Source organism: Chlorocebus sabaeus, chromosome 15 (assembly GCF_047675955.1).
Source record: "Chlorocebus sabaeus isolate Y175 chromosome 15, mChlSab1.0.hap1, whole genome shotgun sequence".
Lineage (NCBI taxonomy): Eukaryota > Metazoa > Chordata > Mammalia > Primates > Cercopithecidae > Chlorocebus > Chlorocebus sabaeus.
Window position 1 is genome coordinate 69,028,060 of NC_132918.1, and position 19,799 is coordinate 69,047,858.

The window sequence follows — 19,799 nt, forward strand, 5'->3', positions numbered from 1 at the left end:
GGTTGCTAGCACAGTTGTGGGGGAAGGGGTTACCTTTTTCTCTCGTGTTCTAGTATCTTAGAGCTCTGTGGTCACTCCTCTGATCACACCCTGGAAAGGTACAGCCTTGGACATGTACACAGTCTTCCAGACTGCCAGGGAAGACTGCAATATTATTATTTATTTTTATTTGTTTATTTTTTGAGACAGGGTCTCATTCTGTCACCCAGGCTGAGTGCATAGCTCACTACAGCCTCAACCTCAAGGCTCAAGTGATCCTCCCACCTTAGCCTCCCTAGTACCTGGGACTACAAATGTGCGCCACCACGCTCAGCTAATTTTTAAATTTGTATTTTTAGAGATGAGGTCTTGCTTTGTTGCCCAGGCTGGTCTCCAACTCCTTGCTTCAAGTGATTGTCCTGCCTCAGCCTCCCAAAGTGCTGGGCTTACAGGCGCCAGCCATCATGCCTGGCCTCTTTGCCATCTTGGCTTGCCTCTCCCCTTGGGCAGAACCCATGCAAAACTGCAAGGAGCTAGCGTCAGGGACCCACTTTTCCCAGAGTGATGAATGCCCAGATCGGCAAGTGGGTACTAGGGGTGGCGGCTGTGGCAGCTGTGGATAAGCCTGTTCTTCTTGGCTTGTCCATTGCAGCATGGAACCTCCCTGCTACTCGTGAGTGAGCTGGGGTGGGGATGACAGTGGTCCCAGTATTCTTAGCCTGCTTCACCTGGAGTAGAACTTCTACCCTACAAGCAAGGGAGGCAAGATGGGGAAAGGGAGGTTGGTACTGCCTAGAATAGAGCTTCCGCAACACAGGGCTGGGCGCAGGAGGAGTGAAACCATAGCCTTAGACTGGCAGGGGGAAAGGGGGGATGAAAAGAGAGTCCCTGTCATCTTGGCCACACCTGCCCAGAGTGGAGGGTGCAGAACAGGTAGCACTTCCATTAACACTGAGCAGGGGATGCAGAGGGTAAGGAAGCAGGAGGTGGCTCAACTGCCACAGACCCTTCCTAAGAAGGTTTCATATATTTTTTTGAGGGACTTTTTCTTTGTTTCCTGTACACCCTTTGAACAATATCCAGGGGCTTTAAATTATTGCCTCTTTATTATTTTCACCACTTGAGTTGTTTTGCTGGAGAGAGGGTCTGCGGAGCTTGCTTCACCATTCTGAATGTCCTGTCCTACACGGATGGGTTTTTTAACCTCCATATTTGAGTGGATTGATGGTCTTTTGACTGCTCCATTTGGGAGGAATGAAAGCTAAGAAAGTCATTAAGGGCCAAAGGATGGGAAGTAATGACTTGTGTATGTTGCCTGCAAATAGCAGTTGCTTAATGCAAACTCTGGTTGCCTCTTAAAATTTTAAATGATGTCATATTTTCTCCACTCCACCCTCAAAAGTTATCAAAACAGAATGCTGGTAGCTCACTTTCGTTTCATATCACAAATAAGTGACACATAGTATTTTCAAGTTGGAAGGAGACATCAGACAAATGAGGAAATAAGTCCCAAGAGGACAGGACTTGCTATTCTAGTTTTCCAATTACTGTAGGAACTAGGAAGTGGTAGTCAAACACAAATGATGTCTTTAAAATGGTATTTTCAAATCGAGTACTGTTTCTGGGTAGCACAAACTATTTATAACTCAGCAGGGTCATAGTAGGCTTTATAGTCTCCAAAGAATGCATTTTCTTTCCTGAGACAGAGGGCCCTAGACAAAGAGCTGAATCAAGACATTCCTTCATATCAGCAACAATTTGAAAGTTCAGTTTAAATACAATTTGAAATCTAAAGAACTCAGATGTAACATTTTAAAATAGAAAGATAATTCTCTACTTAAAAAGTTATCATGTCAGTTCTGTTTCTTTAAAAACAAAGCCAGTCATATTAAGAAATATTTCTTTTTTCTTTTTTGAGATGAAATTTCACTCTCGTTTCCCAGGTTGGAGTGCAATGGTGCGATCCTGGCTCACTGCAACCTCCACCTCCCAGGTTCAAGCGATTCTCCTGCCTCAGCCTCCCAAGTAGCTGGGATTACAGGCATGTGCCATCACGCCCGGCTAATTTTGTATTTTTTAGTAGAAACGGGGTTTCACCATGTTGGTCAGGCTGGCCTCGAACTCCTGACCTCTGGTGATCTACTGGCCTCAGCCTCCCAAAGTGCTGGGATTACAGGCATGAGCCACTATGCCCAGCTATTTTTTGTATTTTTAGTAGAGATGGGGTTTCACCATGTTGGCCAGGCTGATCTTGAACTCCTGACCTCAAGTGATCTGCCTGCCTCGGATTCCGAAAGTGCTGAGATTACAGGCGTGAGCCACCAAGCCCAGCCAATATTTTAATTTGAAAAATTGTTTTAAATTTAAACCGCTTCATGAATTTGCATGTTATCCTTGCACAGGGGTCATACTAATCTTTCATTTATTCCAGTTTTAGTATACGTGCTGCTGAAGCAAGCACTCTAAATTTTGTCTTACCACAATCCTTTGAAGTAGAAAGTAGTAACAGTATTAGTACTCATAGTGGAAGTTGGGTTTTAGTTTTACCTCTGTCAGTTATTGACTCTAAACCTTGGGGGAAAATCATTTAATCTTCTTGTGCCTCAGTTTCCCCAGAAGCTACGCCCCTAGCTTCCTGTGGTATTCTAGAACACTATTACTTCTAAATGTTTTGCAGGATGCTATTAAACATTAGGAGTGGTAGAGTATTCACACTTTCATTTTGGAGGTGAGGAAACCAGACCATCTGCATGTTTACTGTTTGGCCAGTATCAGACAGCCAGGGAGCAGGAGACCCAGGGCTTGAACCCAGGTTTCTCCTGGCACATCTATGCTGTAGACACAGTGAAAGTCAATGGGCTCTAACACACATTGATTACCAAGGCGTTCCAGGAGCTCCAAGATGAGCAAAATAAGGCCTCATCCTCAGGGCTTTTCCATGCCGCCTTCTGGCCGTTCCCACTCCTTCCCGTTGCACGTGGTGTCTACTCCGCCACAGACTGGTCTCAACATCGACGTCAGGAATATAACAGCCTCTCTTGGTGTCTACCAATACTTTGCCGCTGCATAAGTCATTCAATTTCTCTGTGCCTTGGTTTTCACTTGAAAAAACAAAACAAAACAAAAAAACCTTCCAACTGCAATGTGATGCAGCAAAGCCCAGCTGACTGCATAACGAATGTGAAACTTTAAAGCGCAAGAATGGAGTATGGTACCTGTTTCTAGTGACACCGTTTCTCCAAAGCATCTCTATGTAACAATGGTTTTTATATCCTCATAAATATACGACGACATAGCACACTGGGAGTATAGTTACAACAAAAATGTCCCATATAATGAAGGTTGTCTTGGCGGGGCGGGGTGGCTCATGCCTGTAATCCCAGCACTTTGGGAGGCCAAGCCAGATGGATCATGAGGTCAGTAGGTCAAGACTATCCTGGCCAACAGGGTGAAACACCATCTCTACTAAAAATACAACAATTAGCCAGGCGTGGTGGCATGTGCCTGTAATCCCAGCTACTCAGGAGGCTGAGGCAGGAGAATCACTTGAACTCAAGAGGCGGAGGTTGCAGTGAGCCGAGAAAGTGCCATTGCACTCCAACCTGAGCGGCAGAGCGAGACTCCCTCTCAATCAATCAATCAATCAATCAATCAATCAATCAAGGTTGTCTCCAGTCTTTGTCTATGTAGCTTGCACCTCCTGTATGAAGAATAACCCTCTTCTGTAGAAATTTCACATAATAACATGTAAGTTAAGAATGAAGACAGTAGGACAAGAGAAGACGTGAACTCTGAGAGATCTCCCACGCAGCTTTGTTCTGCAGTGCCATTCGTGTCTCTTTTCCATGAAGGCAAGCATTTCATTCCCTAACACTGAGCTGACCACAGTGATTGAAGCCTTGGTATAACGCATAGGAAGCTCAGGGGAGAATTTAACTGGGAAGAGGTGTCTCAGTGATCTATTGCTACATAACAAATCACCCCCAAAACTTAGTGGCCTAAGCAATGATGATTAGTTCTTATTATTCTGTGGTCCCAACTGGGTCACTGGTGTGACTCTAAGCAGTTGCTGGCCGGGCTGAGCTGTTGGCTGGGACATCTTTGTTACCCTCCACATGGCCTCCCCACAAGGTAGCTTAGGTTTCTACATAGCATGGTGGTCTCAGTGTTTCAACAGGGCAAAAGTGGAAGCTGCCCGGCCTCCTAAGGGCTGACCTGGCACTGCATCACTCCCACTACGTTCTATTGGTCAAAGTAAGTCACAAAAACTGGGCACAATGGTGTGCACCTGAGGTCCCAGCTACTCGGGAGGTTGAGGCAAGAGGATCAGGAGTTCAAGCCCAACTAGGGCAGCATAGTGAGACCCTGTCTCTAAAAACTCAAAAAAAAAAAAAAAAGCAGTCCTCAAAAGTCAAGTCAGATTCGAGAGGAGGTAAGGGTAAATAGGCTCCAACTCTAGATGGGAAAAGTGATGTACTCATTCAAAAATGGATGGATTGTGGGTAGCCATCTTTTTTTTCTTTGAGACAGAGCCTCCCTTTGTTGACCAGGCTGGAGTGCAGTGGCACGATCATGACTCTTCATTTTTGGCACAACCTACCATAGAGGGGGTTATAGAAGAGGAGACTTGTGACTTCTTTGTGGTCACTTCAGACCTACAGAGCAGGCAGGTGAGGTGAAAGAGGCTGTTTGAGAGTCCGAGCCTGTTGTGGAGAGATCAGTCCAGTGGTCCAGGTTCAGTGAGGGAATGATCTGGTAGTAGTTCTTCTGCAAGAACTTCTTCTTCTTTGGAAATTCTACACGTAAGGCATGTCCATATTCCCACTTCTCTCACCTCTGGGGAGGAATGGGGAGTTGGGTAGGGCTGATGGAGGTAGAAGGTGCTAGGGACTGAATCCTCTTCATCCCAAAATTCATATGTTGAAGTCTTACTCCACAATACCTCAGAATGTGACTGTATTTGGAGATAGGGTCTTCAAAGAGGTAATTAATTTAAAATGATGCTGTTAGCATAGGCCCTGGTCCAATCTGACCAGTGTCCTTATAAGAAGAGGTGATTAAGACACACAGAGATGTTGGGGGAGTAAGACAAGCATGGGAAGATACAACAAGAGGGCTGCCATCTGCAGGCCAAGGACAGGGGCCTCAGTGGAAACCCAACCTGCCAGCACCTTCATCTTGGGCTTCCAGCCTCCAGAACCATGAAAAATAAACTTCTGTTGTTGAAGCCACCCAGTCCGTCGTACTTCACTACGGCAGCCCAAGCCGATGGATACAGAGGAGAAAGGCCTCAGCCTGAAGGGTCCAGTAGAACCAAAGCCCACATGGAAGTGGGAAGGCCTGAAACAACAGGAGGATGGTCCAAGCCTCTGCAAATCCAAGGTGCCTGGTAGTGGGTTTGGACATAGTGACATGTCCCCAGGGTTCTGGAACCAAGACAGCAAGAGAATCTTCCAGAGATCACAAACCACAGACTCAGCCCCAGGCATGTCTTGTTGACCCCACTGTGTTCTTCAAGAAACTGTAATTCATCTCCACTACTTAAACATCAGAAGGTTTCATTCTTTTAAAAACATTAGGATTTCCAGCTTCTCTTGAACAATTAGAAGACCTCGCTACCCCGGCCTCACCTGCCTCTGTGGGTACAGGGCTGGGGCTGGGTTTTTTGTTTTGTTTTGTTTTTTGTTCTTTTGTTTTCATTTGAATATCCATCGTCAAATGAGTGTTTCCCAGACAGGAGTTTAGTGAATAACAAGTGGGAAGGAGACAAGTACATTCTATCAAATTGCATCACTTTGGGGATTGAAGGTCTTTATGGTAATTTATGTCTTGTCATTACAGTGAAAAGAGTGTGATTCACCAGCTCTGTTTTGTTCATTGTGATTTACAGTGGAGGAAGTTATGTAATTAGCCGTATCCAGAAAATGTAGAAGCCTCCAATATCCCAGGTAGGGCTTTTAAAGGGTTTTTGTGATCTTAAACTGAGTTTTTATAGGTGTTTCTATTTCCGGAAGGCATTGGAAAGAGCTGTAACTGTACGCCTGTGTTCCAATCTCTTCTCACTTGACACTCTTCGATATGCGTCGGCAGCCTGTGCATTCCTACTTCAGTGTAATGAAAAATCTCATTATAATTTGCACATCAAACAAGAGAGGATTGGTTACTCTTGCTGGGGGAGCCTTGACTGAATTTCTAGGCTTTTGAAAAACTCACAAACACTCCCAGTTGTTAATGTTCTTTGTACATAATATTTCAGACTGAATTAGCAACAGAATTACTGCTCTGACTGTTTGCCTTTCTTTCTTCCAAGATATTTTGCATATTTTAAAGAGGAGTCTCTCCCTGTTCTCAGGTTAAATTAGTTGCTCAGAGAAGTTGCAGTCTCTTTCCTGGCACGGGGTATTTGAGCTCCACTTGGGGCAGCTGATTCTGGAAGACTGTTCTCACCTGAAGCTCATCAGGGCACCGTGGCAAGACCTCTCAACTAGGCTTCATGGAACACTCCAGGGTCTTTGTTCTCCTCTCCTCCACCCCGCCTCACCCCTAAACCCTTCTCTTTTAGTGACCCCTTCTCGCAGCCAATCAGCCTCCACAGACACCCTCCAACTGTCCCCAGGGAAATACACACTCTCTTGCCCTTCCTGGAAAATACCCTTCATCCACTTTTCCTGCAATCACTCGCTAAAGACTGGCTTTTCTCCTCTGACCTGTCTGGTCCAACATCCATCAAGGATGTGACAAAAATTGTTGTCCATGTGCCATCTCCTGGAAGTTCTGCCTCCCTCCCCTGCAGGCAGGAATCTGTGGGGGCGGGGATAGACACCAGAGTGTGCCTGCGATCATAGGAACCCAAACCAGCATTTGTAGAGGCTTCCCTGTGTGGTAGGCAGTGTGCTAAGCAAGGCATTACATGGGCTAACTCACCGAAGACCCACTTCTGTACATTGGGGTAAATCTTTGTATTATGCCCACTTCACAGATGAGAAAACGCAGGCTCAGACTTGCCCAAGATCACATAGTGGGAAATACTAAAGCAGCCTGACCCTAAAGACCTGAAGTCATGCACGTCTTCCGTGAATTGCTCATATATGTAGTTATACAATCCTACACTTTGTTCCAGGAAGGATTTATAGCGATTCCCAGAAACACATAAAGATAAGATGAAATTTTAAATTAACAGGAGGATAAACCAGGACAACAGGAAAATGAGGACAGGGAAGACCGAGTGGAGCCAGTGGCGATCTCTGTACACAAAATAAAAGCCAGTGGCATTTTGTCTGTATCACAGCTATAAAGTTATGACTGTGTCTGGTATCAAAGTCATTTCCGAGCACGTCTTATTTCACCACTGTTGGCTGCTTTAGGGCAGGGTGAGCCATCAGCATTTTCTCTCCCACATTTTATCCAACAACTATTTAATGCACAGATTTGATTATGAAGGAGGATGCATCCTCTCCCTCTGTCCCCTCCTCAATCTTGCTCGCTCCTGAAACAGGAATTTCTGCTTCTCTAAGGCCCTGGAGAAGAAGTTTCTACTTTCTGTGCACCTCCCACCGGATCCACCCCCCGGGGGAAAAAAAGTGATTCAGTTGATTAGGGCAGTGGCAAAAGGTGCCCCCATTGGCCCACATTTCTCTACGGGGTGTGGTTAATTCTTTAAAAGATCCCCACTCCCCTGGGCATTGCTCTCTCTCTCCTTGGGCTGTTTCTCTTGGAGGTGACTGGCTGCAAGGTTCTCCTCCCTGACGGGGAGCAGGGACGGGGACGGTGTGTAGGAGCCTGCGGTCTCCGGCTGCTCTAAGTGAGCTTAGGTGGGAAAAATCAATTCAGTGGAAAGTCACGGGACAGACATTTTGGCTTCAGATCCAGGTTTGCAGTAATAAAGTTGATGTTTTGATCCCTAAACTGACTTGTAGATCTGTTTCATATTTAGTTCAGAATCTGGAAGGAAAGAGTGTGAATTTTTTTTGACACTTTAAAATCTCAACTAATGATTTACTTTCTCACAAATATTTCTATTCTTAAAATAGGGGGCCTTCTGGAGCCATCTCAGTTAGGAAAACTTGTGATCACAAGTAACCAAAAAAAAAAAAAAAGCCATAATGGCTGCATTAATTTGGGTCCTATGAGAGTAAAATGCCAAGATAGGATTAAATGTGCAAGAAATTTATTGGAGCAGTACTGGTGAAGTGTAAAAAGGAAAAGGCCAGAGAAGGCAGAGAGAGCCTTCAGGCCATGGTGCTGGTCTGACACGTATGAAGAAAAGAGGTGGGGAAGGTGGATGGAGTTAGAGTGCAGTGCAGGTCCGAGAAAGTTTTGGCCAAGTCTAATGGGAATCCTTGATGCAATGTTGCCCGTTGGTGGATCCCTGTGTCTCACAGGAATAATAAGCCTGCATTGGCTGTGCTTAGTCACTGATCAGGAGCAACCTGTGAAAAATGTGAGCTCAGCATCAACGTGGTGGTGAACCCAGAGGAGTGGAAACAAGGCCATCTATTATGCTCCTTGCAGCAGGAGGCCTGAGTGGTGCATTGTCCTGGCCATCACAATGGCTTAATCCAGTAAGTGTTTGGTTTCTCCCATAATAATAGTTTGAATTAAGTAGGCATCTGCTGGCTTCAGGCCGGTGTTCCTGCTACACCTTGGGCATGCCATTGTGGCCTCGCAATCACTGCAGCCACTGCAGTCATCACATCTGCAGTCAGCAAGGAGAAACCTGGAGTGGCAGCATCTCTAGCAAGAAAACCAAAACACTCCGGGAGCCTCACAGCAGCCTTCTCTTGGGTCTCATTGACCACAGCTGGAGCTCCCTGGAAGGGAGCTTAGAGAGAAAAAAGCTGGGGAAGAATATTAGGTCAACCACTATGATCATGTGCCTGCCACAGAGACCCAACATAGGCCCCAGAGGAAGACCCTGATATTGGCATTTCAGACCCCCGCAGATGCTATGTTGGACGGTTAAACCTGGCCCCACTATGCCTCCAACAGAAGCTTCCTGGTGCTTCTTGGTGATCAAGTCTTGGTGTACTCCATCAAAGTCTCCCAGGATGCTTTCGAATAGCTCAGCCTGGTGCTACCTAGCATACAAATTAGACAGCTCATTTCCCAGAAAAGTATTTGTATTTTATTTGGAGGGCTGAAACTGTATTTGGAGAGGAAATGGCTTATTGTTTGCCTGCCGTATCAGGTGCTTTTACTTGTGTCCTCTTGTTTAAGCTTCCCAATGACCTTGCGTGTGTGGTGGATGTTCTCACAGGCATTGGGGTTGGTCTCCCTCTGTCTACTCTACTCCCCTCTGTTGTGACAGCCATGGGGTTTGGGATGTGGACGCCAGGCCCACAAGGTGGTCCTGATTAACCTAAGCCAATCAGAGTAATCTCATCACCTTGGCAGTCATTGGTGCAGAAATGAGCTTGTAACCAATCTGGCTCAATGAGATTCAGGGGAAGGTTGCTGGGGCTTCTGGGAACCTGTTTGCTTGGGCTAGAGAGAAAGCCACAGGAAGAGCAGTTCTATCTTCAGCTAGATGTGAACGGGAAAACCAGGAGCCTTGATTGCTGTGGCTGCATCCTGTGACCCTGAGAGGAGCCTTGTTTAGAATAAAGCCAACACTGGATGGCAGCCTTGGAGTCAGAAAGAGCCTGGGTCCTTGAGGACATCACTGAGAAGCTGGACCAACCATCTTGACGACCTCACAATCTTCAGACACCCAGATATGTGAGCCCATCCGTTTCCTTATGTGAAAGCTAATTTAGTTGGATTTTCTGTTACACTGAAAGCATCTAACTGCTCCGGGTGTTATGCCCGTTTTCATTTGAGGAAGCTGATATCCAGAGAGACGGAGTAACTTGCCCAAGGCCGCACAGCTTGTGTGGCAGAGCTGGGCTCGGGACCAAGGTCTGGCTGTTGGCTCCACACCCTGCAATTAATCTGCTGTTCACTGGGAGAGCTGATTCGTGTATTTCAAGATTATGAGAACAGCTTGGACATGCTTAACTTACTAAGAAACTGGTATTGGACTTTTCACACTTCCTCTGAGTTCAGAGCTGGGCCATTTCCTGTGTAACAGGGATCTCCAGAATATCAAGACTTCACAAATCACAGTGGTGCCAAAGAAGACAGATTTAACACTGATTTTCAGGGTGACTTCAGTTCTTTTTCTCCATTTTTAAAAGTAGGCAGTAATGAAGACAGCATATAAAACAAATATATACCAGGTCATAGTTTCCCATTTCCTCTGATCAGAATTGACACATGTCCCGCACCGTGCAGGAAGAGTGCGGTTAAGAAGGCACAGAGTTACCTGTGAGTTTTCATTAGAATACTCACTGCATTCCCAATCTTTCATTCGAATACTGCTGCATTCCCAGTCTTTTCACCCCCAACCCTGTGGGTTAAAGGACCGCAAATGCAGCAGCGTAATGAACAAAAGTCTAAGAACTTTTTCTGGAACAACTTAAAGTCTCAGAATTGGACAGAATTTGGAGGAGAGCTGGTTTAGTCCCTCCCCCGTGGCAGGCGGAGTCCCCCCCAGAGCACCTCCTGCTGGGCAACCCTCGAGCTTTCCCCAGAAAACCCTCCGGAGAGGAGTTGCTCTTTTCTACTCTCCTTGCTAGGAAACTCCTCATATTGCACTGACTTCGTGCTTATGTGTTGTTATAAACAAAGTCACTGTTCTTCAGAGCAGAACGGATACCAGCTCATTAAAAGACAAATGGCGACAAATTATCTTTGTGACTGTGTTCTCTTTCCAAGGTGATCTGATGAGCCATCAGTAATAGATACCCCCCAATAGGGTGACTGAGCCTACTTACCCCTTTACCCCTTAGCTCACTCTAGATAGAAATGGGATACACATCCTGTCTGTGAATTTGATGTAACCCAAGAGAGAGACAAGGGGTAACTTCAAGGTTTTATGTAGCTGAAAGATGACCTTCGAGCAGGGTAAGACTGTTTTTTGCCTTATTTTATTTTATTTCGAAATCACACATTTGTTTAGCTCTAAGAGTTAAATAGCACTACAAAGCTAATAATGAAAAACAGCAGTCTCGGCCAGGCGCGGTGGCTCACGTCTGTAATCCCAGCACTTTGGGAGGCCGAGGCGGGCGGACCACGAGGTCAGGAGATCGACACCATCCTGGCTAACACGATGAAACCCCGTCTCTACTAAAAATACAAAAAAAAAAAAAAAAAAATTAGCCCAGCGTGGTGGTGGGCGCCTCTAGTCCCAGCTACTCGGGAGGCTGAGGCAGGAGAATGGTGTGAACCTGGGAGGTGGAGCTTGCAGTGAGCTGAGATCACACCACTGTACTCCATCCTGGGTGACAGAGCGAGACTCTGTCTCAAAAAAAAAAAAAGAAAAAAGAAAAAGAGCAATCTCTACCTATGGCCTCCCTGTCTTTACATCTTCCTCTCCAGAGGCAACCGCTTGCAAGTCTTCTGGCCACTTCTTCTGGTGTTTATACTTAAATTTCTCAATAATGTGTTGATACTGTTATTTCTTGATTTTTCAGTTTTAGATATCATCCAATTTCTTCCTATCACAGAAAATGAGGATTGAGCGTGGCTTCACCTCTCCTTCCTCCCCCTGGTGCCGCTCCTGACCCCCAACCCCCACCACTCACATGCAAACTTCCTCTCCTGTCTTCCCAATATAGTTGCATCCTATTTTTGGTTGGGTCAACATGTATTATTTAGATTTATATGATGCTGTAGATCTAGCTCACAGCTGAGCCGTGCAATGAAATCCAGAAAGGATAAAGAGGCATGATTGACCTACTTAACAGAGAAAACACACATGTGACCTGAGGTGCCAAAGCCCTCCCTGGAGCGTTCCACATCACCTAATTCAGACTGTGGGGAAAGGATTGCTGAAGGTTACTTGTTCTGTGCCCGCCAGATTGAAGCAAGACCAACTGCTGAAGGAGTGGGTGAGGTTTGCCTCCCTTCCTAAGGAGGTGGAAGCGTGAAGATTTTGCACATTGGACAAATAAGAGATGAAAACAAGGGTGAACTCAAGGCAACAGAACAAAGCCATAAACCGGCCTCTACCCGTGTGGGAACCTTGCTGAAGGGTTTGATGTTTTTCCTTTTTCCTTCACACTCTGGGAACAGTCATACGAAGCATCCTGTTTAAATACTTTTCTCCTTTGAAGCAATTCCCTCCAATTACTCATAACCCTTCAGTGATTCACAGACCATCTTGTGCTTCCTGTGAGTTGATGTAGGGTGGGCCAGGGACCAGGCAGTAAGAGAAGCCTGGCGTCTCCACATCACCACTCTGCAAGCTTCCATTTTCTCCAGAGTGTTCTGGAGTCTGTCCTCCCAACCCCTCCCTGTCGAGCTGGGGCCATTTTGCCTGCAGTCCCTTCAAGAGCGTTGACAAGCCCTAGGAGCACCACTGCTTAGGGGAAGGACGGCTTCTGCATGTGGCCCCCTCCTGGAGAAAAGACATGCTGATTTTGTTTTAAAATAAATGTTAGCTGGTGCAGTGGCTCACACCTGTAATCCCAGGACTTTGGGAGGCTGGGAGGATCACTTGAGCCTAGAATTTCAAGACTAGCCTGGGCAACATACTGAGACCTCATCTCTACCAAAAAAAAAAAAAAAAAAAAAAAAAATCTAACAATTTTAAAATTAAATTTTGCAACTTTTCCAAAGATTAGGAATTAAAACCCAAACTTAAATATCTTACAATTTCTACCTAATACAATAAAACCAAACCAATCTTTAAGATATTCTCATTTATTAAATTTCCCCATCTGTGTTTCTATGATACTGCTTGTGTGTCTAGAATTTTTACTTCTGCCCAAATAAATTTTGCTGATTGTTGCTAAGTTGGTAGAACACAGTCCCTTGATGGGGAAAAATAAATCTACAGGGCTTTAACTAGAAGTCCTACTTCAGAGATTACTTTTCAAGATGTGTAGAAAGAAGAGGGCCAAGGAAAACCTCACTAACCTCTTCCCCCAGCAATGAAAATGTTCAAATTTCTTAAAAACAAACAAACAAACAAAAACCGAGCACCTGAGTGTTCTTTACAGTTTCAAACGTTCAGTTTCAGTTTCTAATCCACAGAGTCCTCCACCTCCAAAGCTGCAGTGACTTTCCTAAGCAGCTTCATTGCACACGGCTCCCTGTTGGCTGCTTTCTTTGATGGGTCTGTAAACTCTTGAAGATTCAGTTATGCAAAGGAGGTTACAAGTGCTGTCTTTAAGGCAGGGGAGAAGCAGAAAGGAATGTGGAAAAAGCCAATTGAGCCACCAGGGCTGCTTCCTGGGAAAGCTGACCTCCCTCTTGTCTTCATTGGAGAGTGAGTCCTCAGTTAACACTGTCAATAGGTCTTTGGAAACTGCAACTTTAAGCGGAACCACACAGGACAGATCCAATTTCACCGAAGGCTAATTGATATGCACAAGAGTTAAGTTCCCTTGTCCCATTTCTGATCACAAAAACATTAAACTTCTACGCAAAGACCAAAACACTTCTAATTTTAAACCTTAAACTAAATGTGAGCTAAGGTACATCTAAGAAAGAATAGGCCCAGCATGGTGGTTCATGTCTGTAATGTTAGCACTTTGGGAGGCTGAAGCATGAGGATCACTGGAGGCCAGGAGTTCAAGACCAGCCTGGGCAACATAGGAAGACCTCATCTCTACAGAAATAAAAAATAACCTCGTGGCAGCATGTGCCTGGACTACATGAGTTATATTTTACGATTTTCAAGTAATTCTTTGAGAGCAAGGCATGAAGGAATTGGAATCAATAGGAATTGGCAGAGTTGGGGGAAGGGTCTGAAAAGGAATTTGGGACAGGACTGAGGCTACCTTTATTAAATGTCTGTTATCTTGTTCATTGTGGGATTTTTTAAACATAAATTTTGATTGGATTAAGATGCTTTTTTTTAATTACTGAGTTTTTTGTTTTGTTTCCTTTTGGTTTTTGTTTATGGCAAGCCCTTAAATTTTGTTTGCATTTAATACAAGGCCTAGAAACCAGGGAAGATGACCAATTTCAAAACCAGATAAGCAACTCCAATATGAAGTTTCAAATGGTGTGGCAGGAAAGTACCTACACACCTGGGGCAGATAACAAAGGTTTGAGCAGCTGCTCTGTGGCAAGCTGCCTAAAGGGACTTGACACACACTTGCAGACAGTTCTCAGAAAAGTTCAATAAATTGCCCAAGGCCAAAGAGCTAGTAAGTTGTGAGCTTGAGTTTGAATCTGATTTTTCTCTTCATTGCAAAGCCCTGGGCAACAGTCTTTCTGCCATGACTCAGGAATAAACAAGAGAGAGCACGGAGATGACAACAGACTCAACTTATGAATGAAATTCGATTTTATTACATTTAAATACAGATAAGGTCAGGCATGGTGGCTTACGCTTGTAATCCTAGAACTTTGGGAGGCTGAGGCAGGAGAATTGCTTGAGGCTAGGAGTTCAAGATTACCTTGGACAACATGGGGGGGCGTGGGGAGAAAGAAAGTGAAAGAAAGAAAGGGAAAGAAAAATAAATACAGCTAAACACCAAAAGAGACAAATACATTCTCCAGGGGTAAATAATGAATAAAATTTCAAATCAGTATCTTATTTTTTTCAACTTTATTGAGCAATTATTGAAGTAGATAAGCTGCACATATTTACATGTAAAAGTTGGTCAGTTTTGGCTTGTGTGTACCCCTATGAAATCACTCCCACATCAAGATAGCATTTTCTTTTCTTTTCTTTTTTGAGATGGGGTTTTGCTCTTATTGCCCAGGCTGGAGTGCAATGTCTCAATCTTGGCTCACTGCAAATTCCACCTCCCAGTTTCAAGCAATTATCCTGCCTCAGCCTCCCAAGTAGCTGGGATTACAGGCGCCCACCACCACACCCAGCTAATTTTTTGTATTTAGTAGAGATGGGGTTTCACCATGTTGGTTAGGCTGGCCTCGAACTCCTGGCCTCAGGTGATCCACCCGCCTTGGCCTCCCAAAGTGCTGGGATTACAGGCATGAGCCACTGCACCTGGCAGAATAGCATTTTCATTACCCCCAAAAGTTTCCTGGTGCCCCTTTGTAATCCATCTTCTTCCATCCCTGTTTCTAGGAAACCACTGATCTACTTTTGTCACTATGGATTCGTTTGCATTTTCTAGTATTTTATACAAATGGAATCATGCAGTATGACTTCTTTTCATTTGGCTTCTTTTACTCAGCATAATTACCTTGAGATTCGTCCTTGCTGTTGCCTGTATCAGCGGTTCATTCCTTCTTATCACCAAGCAGTAGTCCATTGTATGGATATACCACAATCTGTTTATCAAGTCATTCACCTGCTGATGGTTGTTTTCAGTATCTTAAAATTCCCATATACACAAATAGCACATTTTTAGATACTTGAACATGATTTGAAGTTATGTGTGCTCCCTAAACTCCTGATTACCCTTAAATAGCAGGGGCAATGCTATGCGTTCACCTAACCCTGTGTCCCATTGCTCCTTCCTGGGAACATGGAAAATATGTGTCTCAGTCGCTTTGCACATAGGCAGGTCCATGTGCAAATTTCCAGTTTCTCTCTTCCCCTTAGAAGGGGGAGTGCGGGCCATGACTGCACTGGTAGAAGCGCTGGGTGGAAACAGGTAGGGCTGCTGAGCCACCAGATGGAAGCAGTCGCCTTGGAAAGCACTGGTCTGCCGCAGACTTCATGCCCATGAGAAGCAACCTTTTCTGTGATTTGGGGTTGGTTGTTACTGCAGCACAAGCCTAGCCTTTTCTGAATAACATGCCTTAGCTTAGCAAACCCTCTCTTTATGAATACAACAAGAAGACATTCCTGGCTGAATTTCTACCAAAGTTGAATGGAATGCAAATTAATGAAGCTTTCACTATTTAGAATTGTCTAAAAATGTAACTAATATTGTACAGCTACAGACTACCTTTCCCTTTGGTGCATGGAAAAGAAATATAAGTGTTCAGAAGAAGTGAATGGGAAAAAAACCATTTATTACTCTTCATCATGTACCAGCAACTCACCTCCATTCACTTATTTAATCATCACAACAGCTCTAAGGAGATATTATAGCTTCATTTGTACTGAGGAAAAAACTGAGACATGAAGAGGTTCCCAAGGATACACAGCTGGTAGGTAGCAGATTTGGAATTAAAATCTAGGTCTGCATAACTGCCAACTGCCTGTTTATCCCATCAGTTGGAGAAAAGCAGAAAGATGTGAGCAAAAGAGTCCCTATGGAACAGCTGTCCGCGCTTCACTACATGCTCAGGCCATTAGCAAGAGGAGAAAGAGGAGATTCAGTCAGGGACGGTCTGAAAAGCACGTGGACAGCCCCAGCTGTGGACAGGTGGTCACAGCACACAGCCAGAGTCCACCCATTTGTGGCCAAGCTGACACAGTGAGGTGGAGGGTGGGCTGGTGGAAAGAGGAGGGCTCACAGTCAGAGTTCAGGGTTCAAGAACTGTCCCTCAGGTGTTTCTGTGGCCTCAGGCAAAGCCAATTCACCTCTTCACATCTCAATTCCCAAAGTTGAAAGTAGAAGTAATGAGTAGAGAGCAGACAGAAAACTCTAATGCTATGTAAGTTCAGGCCTGTCCCAGTCTCCTCTGCCTTGGCACACACCCTAGGTGACATTTGCAAGGTTAATGTAGATAAGATAGATGTGAGAAATGGTCTGCTGGCTCCTCTCAAAAAGGCATATTGGCACAATGTTCTCTGTTCCCATTACTTTTCAAGTACAGCTTGTATAAGCCCCAGGTCTCCACCTGTGATTAACAAGAAGACACTTGTGCTAGTTGCAGTGGCTCATGCCTAGCATTTTGGGAGATCGAGGCAGGTGAATCGCTTAAGCCCAGGAGTTTGCAACCAGCCCGGGCAATGTGGTGAACCCCATCTCTACAAAAAAAAAATAGAAAAAAAAAAAAAAAAAAAAAAAAAACAGCTGGATGTGGTGGTATGGGTCTGTGGTCCCAGCTACTTGGGAGGCTGAGGTTGGAGGATTACCTGAGCCCGGGAGTTCGAGACTGCAGTGAGCCATGATGTCTGCACCACACTCCAGTATGGGTGACAGAGTGAGACTCAGAAAAAAAAGAAGAAGAACAAGAAAAAAGAGAGAGAGAGAGAAATAGAGAGGAAGGGAGGGAGGGCGGGAGGGAAGGAGGGAAGGAAGGCAGGAAGAAAAGAAGGAAGGGAGGGAGGGAGGGAGGAAGGAAGGAAGGAAGGAAGGGAGGAAGGGAGGAAGGGAGGGAGGGAGGGAGGGAGGAAGGAAGGAAAGAAGGAAGGAAGAAAGGAAGGAAGGAAGGAAGGAAGGGAGGAAGGGAGGGAGGGAGGGAGGAAGGAAGGAAAGAAGGAAGGAAGGAAGGAAGGAAGGAAGGAAGGAAGGAAGGAAGGAAGGAAGGAAGGAAGGAAGGAAGGAAGGAAGATATGTGAGAAACCTACTGGCTCAAGACCCTCTGAGACTGAGAACCACTTGATTCTAACTCTCGTCTCCTTGTCACAATTCTCTCCCTAAGAATAAAGGAAGGGTAATTGGGCCGGCTATGAAGTCGCTCACATACTGTAAGGATTTGCCCGTTTCTGCAGAGGAGGCACCCCAGAGAGGGCTGGGAGGGAACATTCTTTTGGTCAGCCATAAAGAGACCCAACTCATCTGCCCTGTGAGGTTTCCCAGCCCAGGATTTAGAAGCTGAGCTAAACATATTACAATTAGCAATTCAACATCTTGCATTTACAGAAATCAAGCCATAGCTATATGACGAAATATTAAATATATGAAATGGCCACCTGTGTAGGTTCAAAACAGTTCACTCTAATATATTTTATCACTTGACAGATTCCAGGAAGGAACATGTTCTCTTGGTAACTTAATATTTCTTTCCTTATTCTTCCCTGTTTTTTCTTTAAAAACATCAGATCTGAGCAAAAATATGGAAGATGAAATATATGTGTTAAATAAAATTAAAACTCAACCTTTAAGTAAAGTTTTGTCTTCTTAAACAATAAGTAAAATGTAATTTTTTGCATACTAGATGCATGGAACTCTGCTAAGTATTGAGAATAGGAGACGGTGTATACAACCATAACACTTATTTTGTCAGTGAGAAAATACATTTTAAAAGGGATTGTTCAATAGCTTGCATGAAATAATCTGAAAAAAACTATGAGAAACCAAAATGAAGCATCATCCCCCCACACAATAAACCCCGCTCTGAACTATCTATAATAGAACTAAAGATATTTAATTATGTGATAAAGGTCCTAGTCTTTGGGTTTTATTATTGGGTATTATGCCCCATAGAAACAAATCATTGGTCAATTACAAATGTATTGAAGCATAAAATACTTTATTAAGGCTGTGATTACTCAAGTGTGGTTTCTGAAGATGCCTGCACCTTGCTGGGTTCATTTTCACTGCCTGTAACTTCATCCTCCATAGCGCTTCTAATCTATGCAAATGGTTAGTATATCCACGTACTTAATAACAAATTACTGGATCTATTGTATACTTAAGTCTTTGGCTATAACCATGTAATTAGATCCCTGGGTGCTTTAAAGGAGAGGAGCTTCATATAAATAGAGATAAAACAATAAAAACGCATGAGTTGTCCTGCCCGTATGTTTTACATTTATAACCCCCAGTGCTGGCGCCTAGCAGGCACTCAAGGAACATGGGTATTGGTGAGGGGGGTTTTATTTTGGGGGCATTATTGAATTCACCCAGCCTAGCTGTAAGTCAGCATAAAAAGGTTTTAAGTATAAGTTGATGACATTAAAGAAAAAAAAAACTCTAAGGTAAAGGAAATAACAGAATAATTTTATACAAGCTATTACAAAAACCCTGATTATAAACTTCTAGACATAAGAAAAACAAGTTTAGGCCTATATGCAATTACTAAACGAAAAAGAAGGAAGGAAGAGAAACAAAACGACACTGTTAGCTGGTGACAGACTAGAGGAAGTGAAGCTCTCGGCTACCTGATATAAATAAACGTTCATTGAACACAAGAGGTTGTGGATGATGGCACCCCTGTTAGGCAGCGAAGCAGAGGTGCCCCTGGGGTCTGAGTCCCCAGCTGTGATGCCACTCCTCGTGTTCAGCAGCCACCCCAGAGCAAATCTCCACCACCTTGTGCAACTTCAGATTTTCTCCTCCCTTTCTTTTGTCTTTCTTCTTCCCTTTCCTTTCTTTTTCTCCTAAGCAATCTTTAAAATAATTTTAAAGTCCTATAAACATTCTAAATCGAATTCCTCAGGCAAGCCTCAAACCTGATCTTCAGTGTTCCTTTTCAAAGTTCCATAGTTTAATACTTTCTATCGGTTTGAAAAAAAAGTTTTAAACACAACAGACTAAAAACGCAGCATGCCCACCACCCAGAATGAACAAAGATTGACATTTTGTTATTTAAAAAAATAATTAGAGGCCGGGCGCGGTGGCTCAAGCCTGTAATCCCAGCACTTTGGGAGGCCGAGGCGGGCGGATCACAAGGTCAGGAGATCGAGACCATCCTGGCTAACCCGGTGAAACCCCGTCTCTACTAAAAAAAAATACAAAAAAAAACTAGCCGGGCGAGGTGGCGGGTGCCTGTAGTCCCAGCTGCTCGGGAGGCTGAGGCAGAAGAATGGCGTGAATCCAGGAGGCGCAGCTTGCAGTGAGCTGAGATCTGGCCACTGCGCTCCAGCCTGGGTGACAGAGCGAGACTCCGTCTGAAAAAAAAAAAAAAAAAAAAAAAAAAAAAAAATTAGAAAGCAAGAGAACATTACAGCATTACAGATACAACGAAAGGCTCTTTTGTCCCTGACTTGATCTCATTCTCTTCTCTCCCTAAGA

General features: G+C 44.4%; 1 non-coding gene across 1 annotated transcript; it reads right to left on the reverse strand.

Moving 5' to 3' along the window:
- Positions 1 to 2,336: 2,336 nt before the first annotated feature.
- Positions 2,337 to 2,440, reverse strand: LOC119626014 (U6 spliceosomal RNA). Its single transcript, XR_005242222.1, has one exon. It is a non-coding gene; the product is annotated as a U6 spliceosomal RNA (small nuclear RNA).
- Between the last annotated feature and the right edge of the window lie 17,359 nt (positions 2,441 to 19,799).